Source organism: Puma concolor, chromosome E1, assembly GCF_028749965.1.
Source record: "Puma concolor isolate L17-30 chromosome E1, mPumCon1.1.hap2, whole genome shotgun sequence".
Taxonomy (NCBI): Eukaryota; Metazoa; Chordata; class Mammalia; order Carnivora; family Felidae; genus Puma; species Puma concolor.
Window position 1 is genome coordinate 62,384,294 of NC_141680.1, and position 24,236 is coordinate 62,408,529.

The window sequence follows — 24,236 nt, forward strand, 5'->3', positions numbered from 1 at the left end:
TGGGCCAGAGAAGGGCCTCGGAAGCCCCGCTCGCCCCTTCCCGCACCGGTGCGGGAACCCTCAGGCCCAGCGCGCAGTTGGTTGGTGTCCGCAGTGGCCGGGCCAGACAAAGGAGTCCTCCACGAGGGGTTAATCCGCCCCCAACCCATCTGCGTCCCCACCCCACCCCCTCCTCGGGCAGCGCGGAGCAGGGGACGTGCAGCACCCTAATAATATTTATTTGGTTGGCAAACCGGGTGGGGGTGCGTGCTGCTTTTCCTTGGATGGGGGTCCCGCGCCCCAGGCCCTCGCTGTCCAGACCACACCCTCCCCCTGCGACACCTTCATCCATTTCTGAGAATTAACTGACTTCAGGCTGGGGCAGGGAGGCTCGTGCGCTGGCCAGAAGTCGGGGCCCGCAAGGAGTCTCCACCCGCGGTCTCCCAAAGAGGGGTGTTGGGGGGACGGTAAGGCGCAGATCGAGAAGCTCGAAACTCCCAGGTAACCTGAGGACGCGGCTTTCTGTCAGGCCCGCGGAGATTTACGAGGCGCCGGGCGGAGTGTCGGCCAGGCCTCGCCGGGGCGGCCAGCGCACCCCGCCTAATCTTTGACTTCCATCTAATTATTTTGTTCCTGCCACTTTCAACTCAGTGTCCAGAGGAGCAAACAAAGGGAGGATGGGGGATGGGGCCGCCAGGCAGCTGCGAGGGATCGGTGGGGGTCCCCCCCCCGCAGCACAGTGGGGGCCCCTCGACGCCCCAGACTCGTACCCTGCGTGGGTCCCCAGGAAGGTGAAGGATGAAGGGTGACCGTACTGGGACCGTGGGGGACTCACTCTCCGACTTGGCTCACCCTCCACCACTGGCCTAGGGTGGGGGGCCACGAACCCTAAGCAGGGTTCCGAGCCCTGCGCAGTCCGGGGCGCATCCAGAGTGCCACCAGGCAGGGCTCCTTGGGAGGAATGCCCTTGGGCGGCGGGAGAAAAAAACAAAACAAAACAAAACCTTCCCCTAAATTGCTATGGAGGGGGTCCGGGGGCCGGTTGTGCTCAAGCGGAGGTGGTAGAGAAAGCAAGAGGCAGGCCGGATTTCTCTTCTTCCCACAAGATGAAAGATCCGCCCAAGCGGGTAAGAAAGGAGTGAAACTTGCATTTTTCATGTTTAAAAAAAAAAATTCTAAAATGGAAAATGACTTTCGTGGTCACCACCCATAAGTCAACTAAAAACGGGGATAATTAGAGTGTGGGGAATTCGGGGGACCATAAATCTTCGGCGCCTTTTCTACTGGAATCGGGAGCCTTTATGGTTTGTTGAGTTTTATTCCCGGGCTTTGGTGGATGCGGGTCTGCGCCAGGAGCGCCACGCCGGGGCGAGAGGGGACGCGCGCGGCCAAGGGCGCCGTGAACCCGGGCTCTCCGTCCCGAGAAGGTGGAAACCGAAACCACGCACTTTGCCCAGAGGAGGGGCCTTTGCTGACCTCGGGGGGCACCCCCCTCTCCCTCTCCCCAGTCCGGTAACCGCGACTTGGGACACAGCCTGAAGGAGGGTCTCAAGAGCTAAGCATCCATACAGAGCTCGACTCTGGGCGGGGGCCTCCTTTTCTTTCCAGCCCAAACTCCAGGAATCCTCGGGTGTGATCCGAGACGGGGAGGTGAGTTTTTGTTGTTGTTTTTTTTATAGCGTGCCCATTCGAACCGCCACCCCTTTCGCCTCGGCCCTTTGTTCTAATTTATGGTGGGGGGAGCGGGAGAAAAGAGCACAGCATCATCCCATCCGCGTTAACCATTAAATCTCTCCATTTTCAGTCTTCCCCCAAACTGCAAGGAATACACTTCACTCCATGGGGGATTTTCCCCCACCGGGTAGAGGCCGAATTTCCAATTTCCCACGTATAACTACAGTCTCCAAACAAAAACACCCCAACCAAGTATCACCTAAAGCCCCATCAATCAGGTGGGTAACTGGGGAGGAAGAGGTGCATTCTCTTCCTTAAAGTGTCCCCAAATAAAAGCGCGCTCTTTCCTTCGACTCTCTCCAACCCTCCCTCCCCTTTGTTGTAAAGACTCAGTCCCATTCTAAGAACAGGGGCGAGGCGGGGGGGTGCTACAGGTTCACATTCAGAAGAGCTTTCCCCCCCAGACGATTCTCGGAGGACTTCTTTTGTTTGACGTGGGCATGGGGGAGGGGAAGGAGCCCGCCCCAGGCCGGCTACCGGGCCTCCTCTATTACCACCTCCCCCCCCCACCAAAAACATAACTCCAAAGCCCAAGGGCCTCCCCTAACTGGCAAGTCCGGGGCTCCTGGGGCCAGGAGGGGCTCAGTACGGAACGAGGGGAGCTGCCCGCCCAGCATGGGGCCGAGATTGGGTCTCTCCATTCCGAGCTTCCTCCAACCCTCCCCCAAACTGAGCACCGCGGCTCTAAAAAGAATCCGGGTTTTCCGGGGGATAAGGGTTAAGAGACGGCAGGAAACAAAGCCCCGTCGCCCCAGCTCTGGGGCCGACGCAGGGCTCGTGGTCTCTTCGGCGAATTAAACGGAACCTGGAAAAAAGACACTTTTTTCCAAAAAGGCACTAGCTCCCGGCCCCGAGGTGGAGCGGAGGACAGTCCACCGGCAGGGACTGCAGGCCCAATCCGGGTCGGCGTCCACCCCGCGTTTAGCGGCGCTCCCTGAACACTGCAGAAAGACACGCTTGCAGCGAAAGGCTCTTACACACCAACCGGGTTTTTATTCGTTCTCTACCCGGGTGCGCTCTGGGCGCGCGGGAAACAAGGAAACGCACGTACCTGGCGGCGCTCCGAGGGCGGCCTCGCGGGCCCTCCGTTGGCTAGGGGGCCCCCAGAAGCCACTCCCCGCCCGGCCGGTCGCCCCACGGCCCGTCCCTCCCTCCCCGGCGACGCACCCCGCCGAGTCAACTCTCCAGGAAGCGCCAGGAGCTTCCTGTCCGAGCGCTGCGTCCAGCTTCCAGTGCCAGGGCCCGCGCCTCCTCTCAGTGCGCCGTCCCTGCAGAGGATCACCGCAGTCCGGCAGGCCGGAAAGGAGGCGCCGAGCCCGGGGAGAGGCGCGTCCCGCCGCTGGGCAGGGGGTCTCGCCGCACGTCCTACCCCCGGCCTAGGCGCTCCTTCTCGGCCGGGGCTCCGCGTTCCCGCGTTCCCGCGTTCCCAGCCGAGCGGCGGAGACGGACGCGGAGCCCTCGGGGAAGACCAGGAGGCGGCAGCGGCCGCGGTCCGGGCAGGAGCCCCGGAGCGGGAGGGGTGCTGGGCGGAGGGGCGGGCGGAGGGGCGGGCGGGCGCCCCGCGCCCCGCGGCCGCCGCCCTCCGGGGCGCCCCGCCCCGCCCCCGCCCCCGCCCCGCCTCCGCACAGGAGTCCTCCCCCTGCACTGCCCGCGCTCCCCCCGAAGCCCTCCACCCGCCTTCCCTCTACCTCCCCTTCCGCGCCGCGCCCCCCTGCCGCGCCCGGCCCAATCACCGCCCGCCGCCGCCGCTCCCTTTGTCTGGGCCGCGGGCTCGGACCAATGGCATTGCGCGGACACGCGGGCGGTGCGCCTCTGGACCAATGGGCTGGTCGGACGGGCCGCGTGGGGCGGTGCCGGGCCCCGGGTGTTCGTGCGCGGCCGCGCGGCGTCTGGCGGGCCCGCGCCCGGGGCCCAGACGTAGGCTTGGAGACAAGGGACTTGCGGCTGCAACCCATAGGGCTGTCTCCCTTCCCGGAGTCGCCTCCGCTGCGCGTCCAAGCGCCCTGCGGTGCGCAGGGGCCGACGACACTTCACGCGGGCCCCGGAGCCCGAGGCCCCAGGGGACTGGGGCCAGAACAGCTCTGGGCCTGCAGCCCCATGCGCTCCGCGCGCCCAGGGCCGCGTGCGTCTCTCTGAGGACTTGCAGAGAAATGCAGCGCTCTGGGAGGGAACGAGGGCGCCCCGAGGGAGGTGCTGTGTCCCTTGGGGCGGGATTGGGGCCCAGGAGCCAGTTCTGGCCGCACTCCTTGCCTAGCGGCTCTAAGGACCATCCGGAATAAAGAGTGGCTCCCTTTCCCCCTGGGCTGGGTCATATTGAGGGGGAAATCTCAGGACGCCAAGAGCTGGCACCCAGGGCCTCTCAGATCTGAAGTCTCCACAGCCAGGGCTCCATGCCTGATGCGCTCTGTCTCCTCCGGGCAGGTGGGGTTCTTCCAGCTGCCAGAGAAGTGGGTCAAGGGAAGGCCTCTGCCTGTGCCCTCATCCAAGCCCTGTGGGGGTGAGAAAGGCTCTGACCCCTTTATAGTGTCCTTGTTGCCTCCTCACGGAAGGAGGAAGTGACAAAGCCTCTCCAGGATGCCACAGTGCCCGTTCTGGTCTCCTTTTCCCAAGGGAGACACGCAAAAAGCAGGTTGGCGTCTTCGTGGAGGACTTCGCCCCACCCGGATCCTGTATCTTCCTTAAAAGTAGCAAACATAATTGGTTTTCCCTCGGTGAGGAGAGATGACCTCAACACATGGTCCTGGGCCTCAGGGAGGCTTCCAAACTTGCCTTGGTTTCCAAATCTCAGCTCAAAATGAAATCACAAATAAACCAAAATAGAATCCTGAGCACAGCAGCGGGGGGTGGAGGGGGGATTGGTCACCCTGAAAGCATTGAGGTAGAGATTGGGAATGTCCCGCTCTGTAGAATGGGGACCCTCCCCAGGGGAGTGGAACACGAGTAAGGTGCTGCTTGGCAGAGGGACCTGCCAGGTCACAAACGTCCCAGGACTTGTTGGGTTTGGCCTGAGGATTCTCAGTCGCCACATGACTGGAGCTCATGTCACCAACGTCACCGTGCGACTCCATTTCTAAGGCCACAAGACCGTGATCTCTAAGGCTCCATTTTGGGGTTCCCTGCTGCAGATCGAGGGGATCCCGAGGCAGGCCCAAGAAGGCCAGCAGCAGACCTCTCTGGCCCAGGCCCTGTTGCTGCCCACAGATTCCATCAACTTGCCCTTGGACATTCTGCTCCCAGCGACTAAACATCCAAGTCTTGAGAACTGAATGGGTTTAGATGCCACAGAGACTGCATAAACATGATGGCCTAGATGCTTCTTAGTCGTCTCCCTGGGCTCACCTTCAATGCCTGGAAATGACAGAAAATTTTAAAAATCTGTTATAACCAGAAGAACAAGAGGAGGGAGTGTCCTCAGTGGGCCAGAAATCCCCAGGGGTTCTGGGGAGATGGGCTGGGGGTGTTGCTCTGGCCCAAGGGAGGAAGCCAAGCCCAAAGCACACAGGCGGCCAGTGCTGGCAGGTGAAGGTGGCTCAGAGGCAGCAGCTGAGGGGGCCAGGGGCAGCTGTCGGGGTGCCCTGGAGGGGCACCAGACAGAGGAGAGACGCTATTGGTGACTAATGCCTGGAAGGAGCGGAGGTCCCGTGTCCCCTGAGCGGTCACTGATGTCCTCAGCAGTCTGCTGGACCCTCCGAGTAGCAAGGGGCCACCAACAACTTGCTGATGGACAAACAGAAAACGTGGCGAATGAAGAGCACAAACCGGCAGTCGCCATCCCCGTGGGAAGTAGCAGACACCACAGACGAGGTAACCCCGTGAAGGGGGCTGGGGCTGCAGCTGTCAACCAAGGTCAGGCACCCCTTCCTCCAAGTTCAGGCTACGCTCCGCTCCGTTTCCCAAATTCCTCAGCAAGTGGGTGTGGCCAGGAGACCCACCCTCTCCAGTGGAACTTGAGCAGAGGTGACAGGTGCCACTCCCACAACCGGCCACAACCCCCTCCTGGGGTCCTAAATTGTAACAACCCCCAGGGACCGGAAGGGACCGGAAGACTGCGAGTGGCCATCAGTCTGGGGCTGTGAACAAAGGCAAGCATTAAGGCCACCGCCTTACGGGAGGCTTTTCTGTGGCTTCTCCAGAAGGAAGCTTCTCTTGCGTGTGTGTGTGGTCACACCAGGATCTGTGCATTTCCCGTGGTTCCTGTGCATTCCCTGTGCATTTCCAGGGTGACTGAACAGCCTGTGATCCCCGTTTCTTCACTGCCCGGCACCAGAATTCCACATCTGCCTCCGCGCCCCGGGCCTCTGGGTGAGTGGGATATACTCCCCACCTTGACTTTGGACTTGGCAGTGTGACTCCTTTGGCCAACAGGTGTTTGGCAGGTGTGAAGTGAGCGGGGGCTCCGAATGCAGTGGCACGGTCAGCCTTGTTCAGCAGAAGACTGCCCGTGGAGGAGTGAAGGGCGGACGGCCGTGCGCCGACGGGAAGCTCCCGGTCCAAGGAGCACGAGGGAAGCCCAGAGCAGGCCTGGACCCACCCCGCAGCGGCCCTTGGCTCTGGGAGAGTGGGCATCAGTGATGGTTGCTTTGCCATGGAACTTTGGAGTGGTTTGTTATGCAGCATTGCTGTGGCAACAGCTGACTAACACGCCCGTCCTAACTAATACAGAGATGGGTGCCCAGGGAGCGGGTGTGACAAAGCCCTAAAATATGTGCTGTTGGCTTCGTGGCTGGCTCGTGGACGACAGGGAAACGGATATGGTGAGCTGGAATTAATAACACTCTTCCCTCGTTATGTCGCAGCAACATTTGGAAAACTGGGGCCGTGATACACAAGGGCCCGGGTGCGAGTGCCTGCTGGCAGGTCCCGGCTGCTTCACCGTGACGTTACCAGAAAGCGAGGGCCAGCTTGCACTCAGAGAGGCCTGGAGACCCGGGACCCACACGTTGGAAGAGCCAAGTGCTTATTCCTCAAACGGTGGGAGAGCCGACTGATGTCGCCCAGGGCCCTCCCGTGAAGACAGTTCAGCCAAAAGGCAGTGCGGGGCGGGGGTGGGGGGCTGCAGTGAAGATCCGATGAAAGACCAGATTGGAGGGGCGGGGGACAGATCGCTGGACAGCTAGTCTGGCAGATGGACCGGGAGGATGCAGAGCCGGACCCGGTGGGAGGTCGCACGTATCCGAGAGACTTGGGCTTTGGGCTGGGCCATCTCCCTCCAGACGAGGTGCTTTTCACCCTGGGGGTGGGGCGCGAAACCCGGGTGCTCACGGACCTCCGGAGCCCAGAGGGCAGACTGCGGGTGTCTCAGCCGTCCACCAGTGCGCCCCTGGCTGCACTACATTTCCCAGGTTCCCTTGCAATTGGTGTGACCAGGTAACTGGTCCTGTCCAACAGCACGTGGGAGAAGCAAACGAGTGCCAGCTTCAGACTAGCACGGAGCCTCTCGTGAGCCACGTTTCCCTGATTCCCCTGCCGGTGGCTGGAGCGGGGACAGGCGCGGCAACCGTGGAAGCCACGGGTTGTAGGTAGGGCTTCCTGCCTCCAGTTGGAACACTTGCCCTGGGCAGGCGAGAGACAGCGACGCTTGTGCTAACACGAGAAGAAGCAAGAGTTTCCAGAACACAAAGAACGTTTAAAACAGCATGGGGGGTGTGGGGGGGGCAGCGCCTGGGTGGCTCAGTCAATGGAGCATGTGACTCTTGATCTGAGGGTTGCGGGTTCGAGCCTCACCTTGGGTGTAGAGATTACTTAAAAATAAAATCTTAAAAAAAATAAATAAAAAATAAAAATAAAAATCAAATCTTTAAAAAATAAAAATAAAACAGCCTCAGTAATACTATCAGAGAGAAAAGAGAGTTTATCTTTTAAAAACAGCATCTGGGGAAGCAAAGGCTCAGATGATTTTTGCTTTTTTTCAAAAAATAATTTTATGTATCATACACATTTTTATAAGAATTTATTATTTACATGTTAAGAGGAAAGACAACAGCAAAACTCTGTTGTGAAAGAAAATGAAAATGAGGGGCGCCTGGGTGGCTTAGTCGGTTGAGCGTCCGACTTCAGCTCAGGTCATGATCTCACGGTTTGTGAGTTCGAGCCCTGTGTCGGGCTCCGTGCTGACCGCTCAGAGCCTGGAGCCTGCTTCAGATTCTGTGTCTCCCTCTCTCTCTGGCCCTCCCCTGCTCATGCTTGGTCTCTCTCTCTTTCTCTCTCTCAAAAATAAATAAAGACTTAAAAAAATTTTTTAAAGAAAAATGAGTTTAAAAAGATACTTTCCAGAAGTCAACTCTCTTGGGATATAAAAAATTTGGACATTGAAATAACAGATACTTAAAAAAAAATACTCAGAGGCGCCCCGCCAGCTCTATCAGTGGAGCGAGCAACTCTTGGTCTCAGGGTGGTGAGTTCGAGCCCCATGTCCGGCGTAGAGATTACTTAAAAAAAAAATGGGGGGGAAATACTCAATAGGTGGGCCAAGAAATTGAATAGAATCAGTTGAGTCTGGAACTGGTGAGCTGGAAAGTCAGGCTGAAGAATTCTCTAGAACGCAGGGTAAAAGATAAAAAGTTATAACGTAGGAAGAAAACTTAAGAAGCATGAAAAATAATTCCACAGTTTTCTACATCCAGTTATTTAAGAGGAATTCCAAAGGACAGAGACTAGAGGGGGAGCTCGACTTCAACAAAGAATACAGGAAAACCACCCTGGACTGAAGAAAACCCGTGACAGGACTTTGGAACATGGACAAAGGGAGCAAATAAAAGCTCCCAGTGGGAAAAAAAAACATGTTACTTCCAAAAAAAGAAAGAAAAGGATAAGCCTGATGTCAGACATCAGCAACTTTGGATTCCAAACAATCCAGGGGCACCTTCACAGTTTGGAGGGGAAATTATTTGAGCTTATGATTCTCTGCCAGGCCCAACAGCCATTCAGCTGGGAGGAAAAACAAACACTTTTTTGGGTCATGCCAAGTGTTCAGAGAGTTTATTTCCAACAAATACTATCTGACATAATTGCTAGATTATATGCTCTAGCAAAACGAAAAATGAATCCAAGAGGAAGACATGGCCTTCAGGAGTCAGTGAAACTATTTTTACCGGGGAACTCAGGCCGGAAAATACTCTCAACAGTCTGGCAGGAAAATCCAGATGAGCTCATCCTGAGCAGGGCGGGGAGAGGAGGCGGGAAATAAAACTGCCAAATGTGTCTTATTTGGGGGACGACCGGAATACTGATTAATTCTCCACATGGGTAGGGAAAGGTGAGTTCAGATGTGCACGCTAAAAATTTTAAGTCACCACTAGGCAAACAGAAATATGGTGCCAACCTTTCAAACCATTAGAAGAAAACACTGGAGCGAAGACAAGGTTGGAATCGAACAGGAACAGGAAGTGAGGCCAGGAGGGGGATAGCGAGGGCAGGAAACAGGCAAAGGAGAACCTAACCCTAACTCACAGGACTAGGTTTCCGTGTGCTGGTAATCACAATAAATGCTAACGAGTCAAAGTTGATGCATTCAAAGGCAGAGACCCTGGGATAAGTCGAAGTTCGAAATCCAGACCTGTGCTGTGAGGGAGGCTGACCCCACACTGACCCGGGCCCGTGGAGGCTCCCGGACAGAGTCAGAGGGCCCAGGAGCCTGGACGGGAGTGCACCACAATTCCTTTCTTTGCTCTCATTCCCAACCGCAACTCGGCGTTTCCGTGGGTGATGAAAGTGGACTTCGCTGGAATGACATTTACTCTCAAAGCACACTGCGATTACCGCAGACGTCTTGAAATACTGTTTCTGTTCGTCAACACCTTCCAAATGTTGGTAGCTATTTAACGTGTTAATGAAGATGCTCAAATATCGCATATCAATTTTGATGACATTAACGTACATGTGAACCATAGGTACAGAAAGCATACAGACTTTGATGATTGTATTTCAACATAATTGGTTTCTTTCATAACCCTATGTGTTTTCTGTATTTTGTTTATTTATTTATGTATTTGTTCATTTTAATTTTTTTAATGTTTATTTCTTTTTGAGAGAGAGAGAAACAGTGTGAGCGGGGGAGGGGCAGAGAGAGGGAGACACAGAATCCAAAATGAGCTCCAAGCTCCCAGCTGTCAGCACAGAGCCCCACGCGGGGCTCCAACTCACGACCTGTGAGATCATGACCTGAGCCGAAGTCGGATGCTCAACCCACCGAGGCACCCAGGCGCCCCCGTTATGTTAAAACCTGTACGTTAAAACCTGATTCGGAGAAGGGGTCCACAGACCACCAGGTGCCAAGAAGAGCCCAGGCCGATCTCGGGGACTCTGCTGCTGGAGCCGGATCCGGGCGGGGTGGGCATAGGTCCGGTTGTGCACGACGCATGCAAACGGACATGTGCTGCCGGACTCCAGGACAGGCGGAGTGCTCTCTGAGGAGGTGCTCCGTTCTCCCCCTGCATCCTGCCCAGTCGGGGTGGGGAGCCTGCATCCAGCAGCCGCCTCGCCCAGCCTGGGGGCAGACCCGGCCCTTCCGCACCTCTCCTGTGAGTCCCGGCACGCGCCCCCAGGTCTGGGAGACACGGAGGCACCCCAGTCGCCAACCCTACTGCTTGCCCAACTCCGTCGTGCGAGACCTTAAGCGGCGTCGTTGACGCCAGCGTGAGGCCAAGTTACCGCCCCCTGCACGGCCGCCCGGGGGGGAGCACTGCGCAAGGCCAGAAAAGGACGGCAGGCCCGGGGCGGCAGGCAGACGTGTGGCTTGGTGAGCCGGCTGTTGGCGCGCTCGTTGCGCGAGGATCTGTAATGCAGCCGCTGACACAGGCGTGTTTTTGGACGTGCGTCTTGTGCTGCAGTCCAACGTTTCAAAATGCTGTGTCGGTGGTCACGGTTGCAAGGCATTGTGGGAGTTCTTAGCGTCACTGAATCGCTGATTGACATGATGAAGGCTCTATGTACGTTTTCCTACAAGCAAACGAAAGGAAAATTCATGGGATTACGGAAAACATGCGAAATCAAATGCTCCCCAAAAGGGACGGATGTAGGGGCGCCTGGGTGGCTCAGTCGGTTAAGCGTCCGACTCTTGATTTCGGCTCAGGGTGTGATGTCGTGGTTTGTGGGTCCCGGCCCTGCGTTGAGCTGTGTGCGGACGGCAGGGAGCCTGCTTGGGATTCTCTCTCTCTCTCCTTCTCTCTCTGCCCCTCCCCTGCTCACGCTCTCTTTCTCAAAATGAATAACTAGACTATAAAAAAAGGAACAAATGTAGTAATTTTAATGATAAATTGAATTCAAGGCCAAAGGCATGTAAAGAGACCCCCCCAAAGTCCACTGTATTTCACTTCCAGTCGTCACGGAGCTTTGTCAATTGTATCTGTACTAACGTAGGTGTTTAGTTGCAAATAACAGAAAACTTAACAGATAATGACCCGCACAAGCACATTCAGTCCTTTGGGGGCGATTGGCTTGTGTCCTCGGGGTTGTGGTGCCTCTAGTCACATCCTGTTTCCAAAAATGAGGAAGGGGGAAGGGCCAAGAAGTAGAGCTTGGTCTCCAGGAAGCTTCCTTTTATTTTTAGGAGGGGAAGTCCTCAGAGGTGTCTGCCCACATCTTCTTAGCCAGGACCGGGTCACAGGGACACCCCTGTCTCCGAGGGGGACAGAGGCTGCCCCACCGATTGTGAACTGGTGTGGAGCAACCAACATATCTTCAAAACATAGAGAAGAAAAAAGTATAGAGCACGCAAACGCGCACACAGTAGGAGATCTTAAACATCAGTCTCAGAAACTGAGAGACCCGGCGAATGAAAGACAGTGAAGGAAATGACAGCTTTGAAAAACACAACTAACAGACGCGATCCAACCGATCTCTGTGATAGAACTTGGTGATCAACAAACAGAGGTTCTATTATTTTCACACATATGGACCAGTCACAAAAAGTGGTCCATTTATTGGGCCACAAAAGATTCGGGCCGGCTCCGTTGGCGGAGCTTGGGACTCTTGATGTCGGGGTTGTGAGTCTGAGCCCCACGTTGGGTGTGGAGCCTACTTATTGAAAAAGACAGAAAGGAAGAAAGACATCTAACAGATTAACAGAGCAGAGATCATGAAGCTCGCATCCTTGACTACGATGAAATCATTTAGAAATTAAGAGGAGGAAGGTTAAATAAAAATTAGTCACTTGGATGTTTAAGGACATCCTTCTGAGTAATTCTTGGCTAAAGAAGGAAATCAGAGCAGCAATCATAAACTATTTACAAATGAGGAACAATGAGAATACCTTACTCAAAACCTGTGGGCCACCCCAAAGGAATAATTGAAAATGTGTACCCTTACGTCCTCGAAGGCAAGAAAGATTGAAAAGGAACAAATTCAGTTTTTAACCAGAGAAATGTATAAGAAGCGACAAACTTCAACATTTTAGTTCATAAAAGAACACAGGAGGTTGAGGGGCACCTGGGTGGCTCAGTCGGTTGAGCGTCCGACTTCGGCTCAGGTCATGATCTCACAGCTTGTGAGTTCGAGCCCCGCATCGGGCTCTGTGCGGACATCCCAGAGCCTGGAACTTGCTTCAGATACTGTGTCTCCCCCCTCTCTGCCCCTTCCCTGCTCACACTCTGTCTCTCTCTGTCTCTCGACAATAAATAAATGTTAAAAAAAATTAAAAAAAAAAAAAAACACAGGAGGTTGAAACAGATTTCCGTTGGTTTTTCCACTTTGGTTTGTAGAAGAGTCGGGCAGAGTCCTACCTTCTGCGTTTGGAGGGGTCTCCATATCTGCTCCGTGAGAATGTGGCTGCACGTGCCTGAAGGCCATCTGGGACTGGTGCCATTTTTATGGATAGACTCGTCCATCTTGCCAACTTCTGATGGTTATTTCTACTTCTTCTTGAGTCAGTTTTACTTTTTTTCCCCTAGAAAATAATCCAGATTGTTTTTTGTTTTGTGGGTGCTGAGGTGTACCACACATGCTCATAATAAAAACAAACAAACAAACAAACCCACACAACTCTGCATTTTTGTGTCTCATCCCTTTTCTTATTCCGTGTGTGTGTGGGGGGGGTTCTTTGCTGTGTCCTGTCACCCGTCTTTCCCCACTGGCTTTTCTCCAGTGTATAAATGCACTCAAGTTTCTCTCACCCTAAAAGCAAACAGCACCATCATCAACAACAAAACAATCCCAAACACCTCCTTGTACACTGACTTCCCCTTGGCTTGTGCTCTGTCCCCCTCAGTCCCTCCTCGGCAAAACATCTGGAAAGACTAGTTACTCAGGGCTTCTGTTTTGGTTTGTTTTTATCCCGATCCATTGGAACCAATACCTCTGTAAAATATAATCAATTTGAATTACTAGAAAAATGAGAGGCGCCTGGGTGACTCAGTCGGTTAAGCGTCCGACTTCGGCTCGGGTCGCGATCTCGCGGTTCGTGGGTTCGAGCCCTGCGTCGGGCTCTGTGCTGACAGCTCGGAGCCTGGAGCCTGCTTCGGATTCTGTGTCTCCCTCTCTATCTGTCCCCACCCTGCTCATGCTCTGTCTCTCTTTCTCAAAAATAAACAAAAAACAACAACAACGAAAAAGGAAGACGAAACAAGAACCCCAAAGACATCCCCACCTTTGTGTTGTCAGATGCCACAGATCTGAATTACCCTGTCAGCTTGCCATCAAAGCTGCTAAATGCTCACTCCGGGCTCCCGTGCCCCTCAGCCGGGCCTGGTGTGCGGCCCCTCGAGGGCAGTGCCGGGCTTTTGCCCTCCCACGGCCTCCAGCGGCTCCCTGCGGCTCCTCAGCCCTTCCCTCCCTGGGCGCCTCCTTCGCCACCTCCTCGTGCCTTTTCTTCACTGAGATTGCTCTCCTGTCTCTCCTCCTTCCTCTGCTTCTTGTCCTGCTTGGCTCCTTCTTTCTCCCCCAACCCTCCGAAACACCGCACCCTGCCCCCTCTTGGCTTTCCTCATGCTCTCTCTGGAGAATCACACCGTGGGCTGGACCTCCGTCGCCTGAGTGCTGACAACATCCAGATTCTTTTCTTTTTAATGTTTATTAAAACATAGAGCCCAGCGCGGGGCTTGAACCCATGAACTGTGAGATCATGACCTGAGCCGAAGTCGGAGGCTTAACCGACTGAGCCACCCAGAGAACGTCCAGATTCTTGCCCCAGTCGCCTCCCTGTGCTCCCCCCCCCCCGCCCCGTCTGCTGGTCACCTCCTCTTTGGTGTTCACAGCTCCTCCTGGTCAGCAACCCTGCATCGGTTAGGGTTCCTGGAGCGACATGGGTTGGCTCACAGATGGGGGCACAGCCGCGTCCCCAAGCGCCCCACAGGACAAAAGTGTCTGGGGTTTGGGCTGGGAAGACAGCTGGGGGTGACTTAAATGGCCGGGGGCCTGGAATCCTCTGGAAACACCCGCGCTCATCTTTCTGGTGGTTGATTCCAGCTGTCGGTCTCTCCCGTGTCTCTCCTGGTAGCTTGGGCCACACGACCTGGCAGCCTGGGTACCATGCTTTCTGTAGCACAGCTCGGGCCTCCAAAGGCCCGCGCACCAAGAGAACCGGGTCGAAGCTGCGGGTCTTTTCTGACGCAGCCAAGCCAGGGAGCGGGACCAGCCCCGATCGGACGGGGCTGGGGGGATGCAGTGCAAAGTGTATCAAGCTATCTGCAAGCATCTTTTTTTTTTCAAACTACCGCACGAAGGAATTGTCACATAAGCTTCTGTCACTGCCCAAGTGGAAATTCCGGGGAGGGAGAGTCTAACTGCTGAGACGCCTGTTCCGGTGCAGAAGAACCCCCAGGAGAGTCTGTTTCAAATTCAGATCGCTGCCCGGGAAATTTGGTCTCTTCGTTCAGGGCGGGGCCGGGAAGCTCACACAATAGGCTCCGCCAGCGATTCTGAAGCAGGATCCCCTGGAGAAACTCACTTCCGAAGACATCAGAGTGAGTTTCTCCTGGTTTTTCCAAATCCTGAGTGTGAGCGGCCAAGGTCACCACTCCTGCCCTGAGTCAGAGCTGGGCGGAGAGACGGAGGGGGAGGCCCCAGGCCTGGCTGGGGATGGGGCTGTGAACTGAGTGTGAACAAGGGGTCCCCCCCGCCCCCGCAGGCATGAAATGCAAGAGGTGAGAACAGGGGGGATGCTCTCTGGTCTGGGGGCCCTGGCCTTGCCGGCTGCCTGTGCTGCGGGACCTCAACTCCGTCCCCTCGAGGCCTGGGAGCCGCGAGCAGCTGGCGTCCCCGCTTTGTTTTCTGCCCCCCAGCACCAGGCCCACTTCTGCTCACAGCACACCGGCAAATCCTAGGAGTGGGCTGGAATGCGGGGCTGTGCCTCTGTCTTCTCTGCAGACCCTGGAGAGCCCACAGCTCTCTGTTTGAGTGCACAACAGAATCCACTGGGAGCCCGCCGATCTTGCCAGCAGCAACTCCAGAGACCCAGAGACTGGCATTTTTTTCCCTAAACACTTAAAACGTCATTTGTGTGTGCAAATGTCTGTGATGAATATTGCACAGCGGCAGCTGGGGGGCTCGGTTGGTTAAGCATCTGACTCTTGATTTCGGTTCAGGTCATGATCTCACAGTTTGTGGGATCGAGCCCCACGTCCGGCTCTGCACTGACAGGGTGGAGCCTGCTTGGGATTCTCTCCCTCTCTCTCTGCCCCTCCCCGCTCATGCTCTCTCTCTCTCTCTCTCTCTCAAATTACATAAATAAACAAATAAATATTGTACAGCAATATGTATTCAGCGTTGATATAAAATCACATCGCACGCACACCAATATCAGGATTTATTGTTGCTGTTATGCTTCTCATTTTGAAATAATTAGAGATTCACCTGTAACGTCAGAAACGCTTCCCACACTCGTCCCTGGTCGGGTCTCCGGTCGGCCTGTGTCCTCGTCCGGTCCGCAGCTTGGACGGGGTGGGTTCCTTTTTTTAGCTTTTCGCTTTTGAACAGTTTGGAACTTACAGAAGAGCTGTGTGAACGGTACCAAGAGCCCCAATGTTCACCCACGTCCCCCAGGTATGAACATCTTACCACATTTTCTTATTCTGTTGTTTTGAACCATTTGAGAGTAAGTTGCAGACGCGAGCCCCGTCATCCCTTCACACTTGAGCGTGTACTTCCTGAAACGAGGACAGCCCCCGCGTGGCCCCAGCACAGCAGTCACAACCAGGACATTAATGGGGATACGACACTACCCTTCAGCCACAAGCCCCAGGAGAATGTGGCGGATTGCCCCCCAAAAGTCTTTTGGAGTCCCAGAATCCAACCGGGTTTGTTGTCGTGTTTCCTTAGTCTCCTTCAACCTGGAATTCAGTTCTTTCCTTGTGGCTTTGTCACTTAGGCTTCGGAAAGCTTGTGATCTACACTTCGGTCTGAGGGCCAGGCTCAGCACCTGGGAATTCAGGGAGGGAGGCAGGCCGGGCAAAGCCTGTCTAGCAGACGGGCAAACCGAGGCCAGAAAACGTGGGGGCTTGCTCAGGATACCACAACCAGCTGAGCGTGGGGTTTCTGGGCTCACTAGCCCCTGCCCTGAGACCCTGTATGCCCTGGGACTCTGGATGTTGCTGTCCACTGCGAAGGCAACCCAGAAGGTCAGAGGACAGAAGAGTCACTTTTTCAAAATCGAATTTAGAGGGGCACCTGGGTGGCTCAGTCGGTTGAGCGTCCGACTTCGCTCAGGTCACGATCTCGCGGTCCGTGAGTTCGAGCCCCGCATCGGGCTCTGTGCTGACAGCTCAGAGCCTGGAGCCTGCTTCAGATTCTGTGTCTCCCTCTCTCTCTGGCCCTCCCCCCGTTCATGCTCTGTCTCTTTCTGTCTCAAAAATAAATAAATGTTGGGGCGCCTGGGTGGCGCAGTCGGTTGGGCGTCCAACTTCAGCCAGGTCACGATCTCGCGGTCTGTGAGTTTGAGCCTCGCATCGGGCTCTGGGCTGATGGCTCAGAGCCTGGAGCCTGTTTCCGATTCTGTGTCTCCCTCTCTCTCTGCCCCTCCCCCATTCATGCTCTGTCTCTCTCTGTCCCAAAAGTAAATAAAAAACGTTGAAAAAAAAATTTTTTTAAATAAATAAATAAATAAATAAATGTTAAAAAAAAAATTAAAAAAAAAAAACAAAATCGAATTTAGAAAGTGATACGCTGAGGGCTCCTGGCCGGCTCCGTCAGCGGAGGGCACAACTCTCCATCTCGGTCGGGGTCATGAGTTCAAGCTCCACGTTGGGTATAGAATTTCCTTTAAAAAAATAAATAAATAAACATTTAAGAAAATTAAAAATGTATATGTGTTTTTTAAAAGTACTACATTGGACCACATTCTTACACCATACACAAAAATAAACTCAAAATGGATTCAAGACTTAAATGTCAGAGTTGAAACCACAAGGCTCCTAGAAAAAACCCAGTAATTTCTCTGACTTGGGTCTTGGTGGTATTTTTTGGGTCTGTCTCCTCAGGCAAGGCTAAGGAAAGCAAAAATAAACAAATAGGGCTACACGAAAATAAAAAGCTTTTGCACCCTGGGGCGCCTGGCTGGCTCAGCTGGTGGAACATGTGACTCTTGATCTCAGGGTCCTGAGTTCGAGCCCCACGTTGGGTGTAGAGACGACTTAAAAAAAAAAAAAACTTTCTGGGAGCACCTGGGTGGCTCATTCGGTTGAGCATCCAACTTTGGCTCAGGTCATGATCTTGTGGTTCGTGAGTTTGAGCCCCACATTGGGATCTCTGCTGTCAGCACAGAGCCCGCTTCGGATCCTCTGTCCCCTCCCGCGACGCCCCTCCCCTGCTCACTCTCTCTCTCTCAAAAATACATAAACTTTAAAAAAACTTTCTGCACAGCAAAGGAAACCATCCACAAAACAAAAAGGTAACTTACTTAAAGGGCGAGGATATTTGCAAATGACAGATCTGGCAACGAGTTAACATCCAAAATATATACACATGACTCAATATGAAAAAAAAAAACCGCGAATAATTAATTTAAAAATGGGCAGAGGACTTGAATAGATATATTTCCAACGAAGGCACACAGATGGCCAACAGACACATGAAAAGATGCTCAACCTCACTCATCCTCGGAGAAATTCAAGTGCAAACCACAATGAGATACCACCTCACACCCGTCAGATTGACTGTTATCAAATAGACAAGAGATAACAAGTGTTGGAGAGGATGTGGAGGAACCTCGTGCACTGTGGTAGAAACGTAAACTGGTGCAGCCACTGTGGGAGACGGCACGGAGGTTCCCGAAAAAAACTAAAAATTGAAGTAATGTACGATCCATAGGGCGCCTGGGTGGCTCAGTCAGTCGAGCGCCCAACTCTTGATTTTGGCTCAGGTCGTGATCCCAGGGCGGTGGGACTGAGCCCCACATTGGGCTCCGTGCTGATCGTGGAACTTGCTCGGGATTCTCTCTCTCTCTCTCTCTCTCTCCCTCTGCCCACTCCCCAGCTCACGTCCTCTCCCTCTCTCAAAGAAGAAAGAGGAGGAGGAGGGGGAGGAGGGAGAGAAGGAGAAAAAGGGGAAGGAGAAGAAAAAGAAGAACTCTAACACCTAGCAATTCCACTTCCAGGTTTTCATCCAAAGAAAACAAAAAAGCGAATTTGAAAACACCCACTCATTCCTCTCTTTGTGGTGATATTATCTACAATAGCCGAGATATGAAAACAACTCAAGGGTCCACGGATAGATGAATGGATAAAGACGGGGTGTATCCACACACACACACACACACACACACACACACACCGGAATATTACTCAGCCACAAAAAAAATGACGTCTTGCCATTTGCAACATCACGGATGGAGCGAGAGAGTATAATGCCAAGTGAAATAAGTCCGTCAGAGCGAGACAAATACCGTATAATTTCACCCAGAAGGTGGAAACCTGAAAAACAAAACAAAACCAAAAACAGAGACAGACTCACAGATACAGAGGGCACGCTGGCAGTCACCAGAGGGGCATGGAGAAAATAGGCGAGGGGGATGAAGAGGTATAATCTTCTAGTTACAAAGTAAATAAGACATCGGGATGGAATGGACAGCGTGGGGTATGTAGTCATTGATATTGTAACAACTTTGAGTGGTGACAGACGGGATGGTGGCCATTTCATAATGTGTACAAACGACTCATCACCATGTCGTGCACCTGAAACGAATACGATGTTGTATGTCAACTATCCTTCAATAACGGTTTTTTACAACGGGATAAAAAGTCAGCCTGGCTGACTCGATCGGCAGAGCGTGGGACTCTTGATCTCCAGGTCGTGCGTTCAAGCCCCATAGTGGGCAGAGAGCTTACTTTAAAAAATGTGATAAATAAATCTTTATCTTTAGAATTGGTCTTTATGTTTCCTGACTGCGATCTTTCTGAAGTGTCCAGGCCAGTGATTTTGTAAAATATCCCTCAGTTCGGGTTTGTCTGATGTTTCCTCATGATTAGGTTCCATTTCTGCGCTCCCGGCAGAATCTCTCTCCTGGTGCATCATCACACGGGGAGGCACCCGGTGTCTGTGTGTCCCCAGTGCGGGTGACATCGGTGTTCATCACTCGGTTAAGATCGCGTCTACCGAGTTCCTCCACCGTAAGGTTAATTAATTCGTATTTTCAACAGTCAATAAACAATAATTAGTCAAAACTTCGTGAGGAGATATGCTGAGTCTGTGCAAATGTCCCGTTTCCGCCAGGCTTTCGCCGCCGGCAGAGACCTTGCTGTTGACTCTTGCCTGAATCGGTGACGAATCTGTGGGCTGCCAGACGCAAGTTTGCTAATTCCAGTATTCCGTCTCTGCCGTCTAGGTATCCGGTCATCTATCCGCAACACGGGTTATTTACCCCACAGATGAAGAGAGCCGTCCATTACTGTCTCCTTCTTCCACATCTGGCAGTAGTATCTTAGACGTGTCTCCCTGTCTGTGGATGCTTCCTTCCTTTGTGGCATCGCACGGTGTCGACGCTCATCTGGAGCATTCCCTGCCCCAGCCCCAGAACCCGCCATTTCTCCAAAAGGCCCTTGTTCCTTTTAGAGGAGAATGGAATTTGGAAACTAAGATCTGGGCACCAGGTGTGCTCAGTGCTGCTGGGACGTCATTGCTCCCGGGCCCTGTGGGCAGACAGAGCTAAGAACCCCCCTACACACACACACACACACACACACACACCCTAATATCGATTTATTTTTTTTTTAAGATTTTATTTTTAAGTAATTTCTATGCCCAGTGTGGGGCTTGAACTCACGACCCCGAGATCAAGAGTTACACACTCCACTGACTGAGCCAGCCAGGCGGCCCCCACCTCCGTCTATTTCTATATTTACAAAGCAAGTTCATGCCATTAGATGCTTACCCGAGCAAAGGACAGGTGGTTGTGGGCCGGACGTGGGAAACCTGTCCTCGGACGATGTCAGCTCACTCGACCTAGGCCCAGGGCAGCGCTGGCCGGTGACCCCCTGCACTGCAGCCGGCATTGAACCCCAGGCCCCAAAAGGGAACCTGTCTTGATTCTTCCAGCCTTGGTGCTGCAGTGACGTCAGGTCTCAGGTCTGGACGAGCCAGAGTGGTTCTGGGGGGTCTGCACGGGAGGCTGACTCGGTCTCTGTATGAGAGCTGGGTGGCCCTGGTGCAAACGCCGGAAACTCTGGCTCAGGTTCCTACCTGTGAGATGACGTGGCTGCCCCAGAGGGGCCGTGCCCCATTGACGCTGTGTCCCCCTCCCACACTGTTCAGGCTCTGCTGTGCTATCCGGGCCATTTCGAAAACCATCCTGGGCCTAAAACTTAAAAGACACCCACCTCTATGAGCGCAGGCCTGAGCCATAAAGGTGTCAGCTGCTCAGGCCTTTTGGGGACCGGGGTGGGGGCAGTGCAGGGGTCCGGCAGCACCCCAGAGGTGCTGCTAAGCACTGCCAGATCCTAGAGAGAGCGGGGTTCTGGAACTTGCTGCCTCTTGCAGGGATGGACAGGGATCCAGGTGTTGGCAGCCTCAGGCCAGGTCTGGCATCTGGAATTCAAGAGGGAATCAAACAGTGCGGGCCGCTCCCAGAGGGGGAAACTGAGGCCCAGTGAAAGATCACACACCTGCCTTATGTGCCCCGTGCACAGTTGCGTCTGAAGCCGGAGAGGCAAGGGCCTGGGGTTCGGGGAAAGACCTGGAAGGGGCTGGAAGGCACGGCAGTCCTGGGAGCTGGAGGGGACCTTATCTCCCGACGCGCAGGGAGGCGGGCTGCCCTCCGTGCTCACGGGTTCATTTGTTTGATGAATTTGTCATAACTTGAAAGGCCCTGGTTTATAACGCTGACTTCCTGTTCCAGTCCCTTGCCAACATAACCACAGGCAGGTTAATTGCACGTCCATCACCGGCCGGGGGCGGCAGCCAGCGGAGCCCTGCAGCCTCCTGGGTGTCCTGGCCGAGCCGGCTCCCCGCTCCCGCTGCCACAGGCCACCCCGCAGCCCCCCTGTGTCCCAGAGCCCTCCTTCGACACCCCTTCCTGTGAACCGGCCCAGACGTGGTTGGAAGAGGAGACAGTACCCTCAGGGTTTGCTGGAGAAGGGGGGGGTCTGGGCGGGCCTTCCCGGAGAGTCTAGGGGAACCGTCATGGGAAAATGGGAGTGCTCTCAGCCTGGGGCGGGCCGGGCAAGGCCCTGAGCTGGACGCGCATGCCCGCGGGTGCCGCTGAGGTCTGCCGGGGGGCGGGGGTGGGCTGCCACGCGCCCCCGTGGTCCCGAGGAGGGCGCCAGGCCCCCGGAGCGCCCCTTCACGCTATGGTCTCTACCGCTCGGACCTTCCTTTTGAAGGATTGTAGTGTCTCCCTGGGACCCTCCATGACAAGTCCCCACTAACCGGATGCCTGACAGCAACAGGACGGCCTTCACTTACAGTTCAGGCGGCCACAAGTCCCGAACCAAAGTGTCGTCGGGGCTGAGCCCCTCCAGAGGCTCCCGGGGAAATTCTTCCTGGCCTCTTCCAGCTGCTGGTGGCCCCAGGCATGTCCCCAATCTCTGCCTCCTCCTCACGGGACTTCTCCCTCTGTGTGTGTGTGTGTGTGTGTGTGTGTGTGTGTGTGTGTGTCTGACACGTCCCTCTGCCTTTCTCTTATCACAAGGTGCCCATCCCTGGTCTTAGGGCCCAACCTAAGTCCACGATGGCCTCATGTGGAAATGGGATGTAAGCCAGAACCAGGAGGGACCCGGGACCTGGAGCCCGGCCCCTCGTCCATGACTGCAGGTGCACAGGCCCGAGAGGGAACCGGCCCAGGCCAGTGCCCTCAGCACCTAGGCACCTGGGCAACTGGGCTGCTTTCCCAGGACACCCTGGCTGGAAGAGTCCAGAAAAGCCACAGTAAAACATTGATGTATATTTGAGCTCACATCCAGGTGCTGCAGAGACTGAGTGGGGCCGAGGGGGTGGATGGTGCAGCTATGACCGGTGTCCCGGCCAACTCCTCGGATGGCACTCGGCCCGCACGCGGCCTTGGAGCCCGCAGGGTGGGGTCAGGCAGCCCCGGCCTCTGTGTGCAACCCCGGGGCCTTGGCAAGTGACCTCTCTTCTTCACCTGTAGACAGATGAGCCCCTCCTCCACTGGGGGCCCTGGGGCTGCCCACGGAGACCGATTTGGTCTGGCTGCCAGACTTCACCCAAGAGTCGGCCTTGGGAAGCACAAGTGGGTGGCCAGTCCAGCCCTCTGTGCTCCCCAGCTCTGGAGGCGGCCAGGCCCACAGCGGTACCCTTACCTGCAAAGGTGTAGGGCCTGACGGAGGTGGCTGGGAGAGAAGGCAAGCCCAGGGTCCCACGCTCAGGTCCTTTCCCCCTCTTGGAAGCAGGGTCAGGCCTGGCACTGGGACAGGAGGCCGAGGGTTGTAGGCCAAAGCCTGCTGGGGGCAGCTGAGAAGCCAGGGCCCTCCCTCCCCCAGGCTGCCCGGTGACCCCCAGGCTCACACCGGGAGAGGTGGAGGGGCAGACAGAGGCCCTGAGGCTCTCGTGGTGAGCCGGACAACTGCCCGCTGCTGCCCTGGCGTCCCCGGAGCCCATCCCTCTGTGCTCCTGCGGCTGGGGCGGGAGGGGCCAGCCCAGGACATCACCCTCCAGGACTCCGGGTGGTTTCCCCTGCTGGGAGCAGCCAGCTCACCCCACGCATGTCCCGGGCCCCCTGCTGCCCCGACCCCTTCCACCCTCCTTGTGCTTCTCCTCTGGGGTGGGGTGAGGGGCTGGGAGGCCCGGGTGTCCTGAGGGAAGCTGCTGGCCCTTCCTTGCTGTTCTGCGAGGCGGGCGGTTCATTCCCGCAACCACCTGGTTAGCCCAGTGTTCAGACGAGGCTCTGCAGGGTGGCGGCCCCTCGGGGCCCTGCTGGCCCGGGTGGGGGGAGACACAGGGCCAGACGCGGGGAACCTGGGTCCCGGGCTGCAGCAGACCCCTGGCTCCAGGGTGGGGGCAGACGCAGGGGCAGACGCGGGGGGAGACGCGGGGTCACAGCAGACAGACCCCTGACTCCCGGCTCCTGGGGACCAAGGCTGGAATCGGGTGACAGGGTCTTTATAAAGTGAGGCACCAGGGGCCGAGGCACAACAGGGCAGGTGCACTTAATGCCCTGAGCCCTGCACTTACGCGTGGTTCAAAGAGCCCATTTTATGTGCATTTCACCACAGCTTTTTCAAAAAAGTAAAAATTTTAAAGAGGAGAAAAGAGCAAGGCAGCGGGAGATCTGAGACACAGAAGAGACGGAGGCTGGAGGGTGGGGTGGGGGGTGGGGGAGAACTGTCTTTCAGCCTCAGGGGCCCCAGGCCTGCCCCGCCCGGTCCGCGCCCCCGGGTGTAAGGAGAGAGCACGTGACCTGGCGGGGGTGACCTGCCGGAGGTGACCTGGCGGGGGTCACATGCCACGCTCACTGCAAGCCCTGGCGGGGGCGACCTGGCGGGGGTCACGGGCCACACTCGCCCCGGGGTGTGAGGACGGAACATGTGCCCTGGCAGGGTCTCGCAGGAGCAAGACGGGAGGCAGGAGCCCGTCCCGTCCCTCAGGCAGTGCGAGTCCCATCGGGGCCTCCGGGAGTCCTCCTGTAACCACGGAGGCGCCTGGGCACCTCGGGGCCACGGCGGGGCTCCCGGGGCACGCAGGGGCTGCTCCTCGGGGCCGGGGCCTCCCTGCAGGGTTGAGAGGTTGGGGCCGGGAGGCCAGCTCAGGGAGGGGGGCCCCGTGGTCCACCCTGGGGTGGGTGGGATTCAGCTCTGTGTGCTGGCCCAGGCCTGAGAGGGGGAGGGGAGAGATGCAGGGGCCCGTCCAGGCGACCGGTGGCCGCCACTGCCCAGGATGCAACGGTCGGTGCTCAGCCCTGCTCTTGGGGGACCCAGGGGGTGACGCCGGCCCGGTTTGACCTTGCTTTCCCAGGCCTCCAGGCCTGGTGTCCCTCCTGCTTCTCTGGCCTGTCCCCCACTCCCAGGCCGTCCGGTGTCGCTCTTGCGCCGGCCTCATCCACGCCTCTGCCGGCCACGCCAGCCATGCCCGGGGACTCTGCGAGCCAGTCGGTGGCTCTCACACTGTCCAGCCTGACCTGCTGCCTCATCGCCGCCCTCATGCCGAGC

General features: G+C 55.8%; 1 long non-coding RNA gene across 1 annotated transcript; it reads left to right on the forward strand.

Annotated features, from left to right (window-relative positions):
• Positions 1-3,398: 3,398 nt before the first annotated feature.
• Positions 3,399-7,376, forward strand: LOC147574591 (uncharacterized). The gene is made up of 3 exons (XR_015243688.1): positions 3,399-4,342; positions 5,389-5,517; positions 5,933-7,376. It is a non-coding gene; the product is annotated as an uncharacterized LOC147574591 (long non-coding RNA).
• The last annotated feature ends 16,860 nt before the right edge of the window (positions 7,377-24,236 follow it).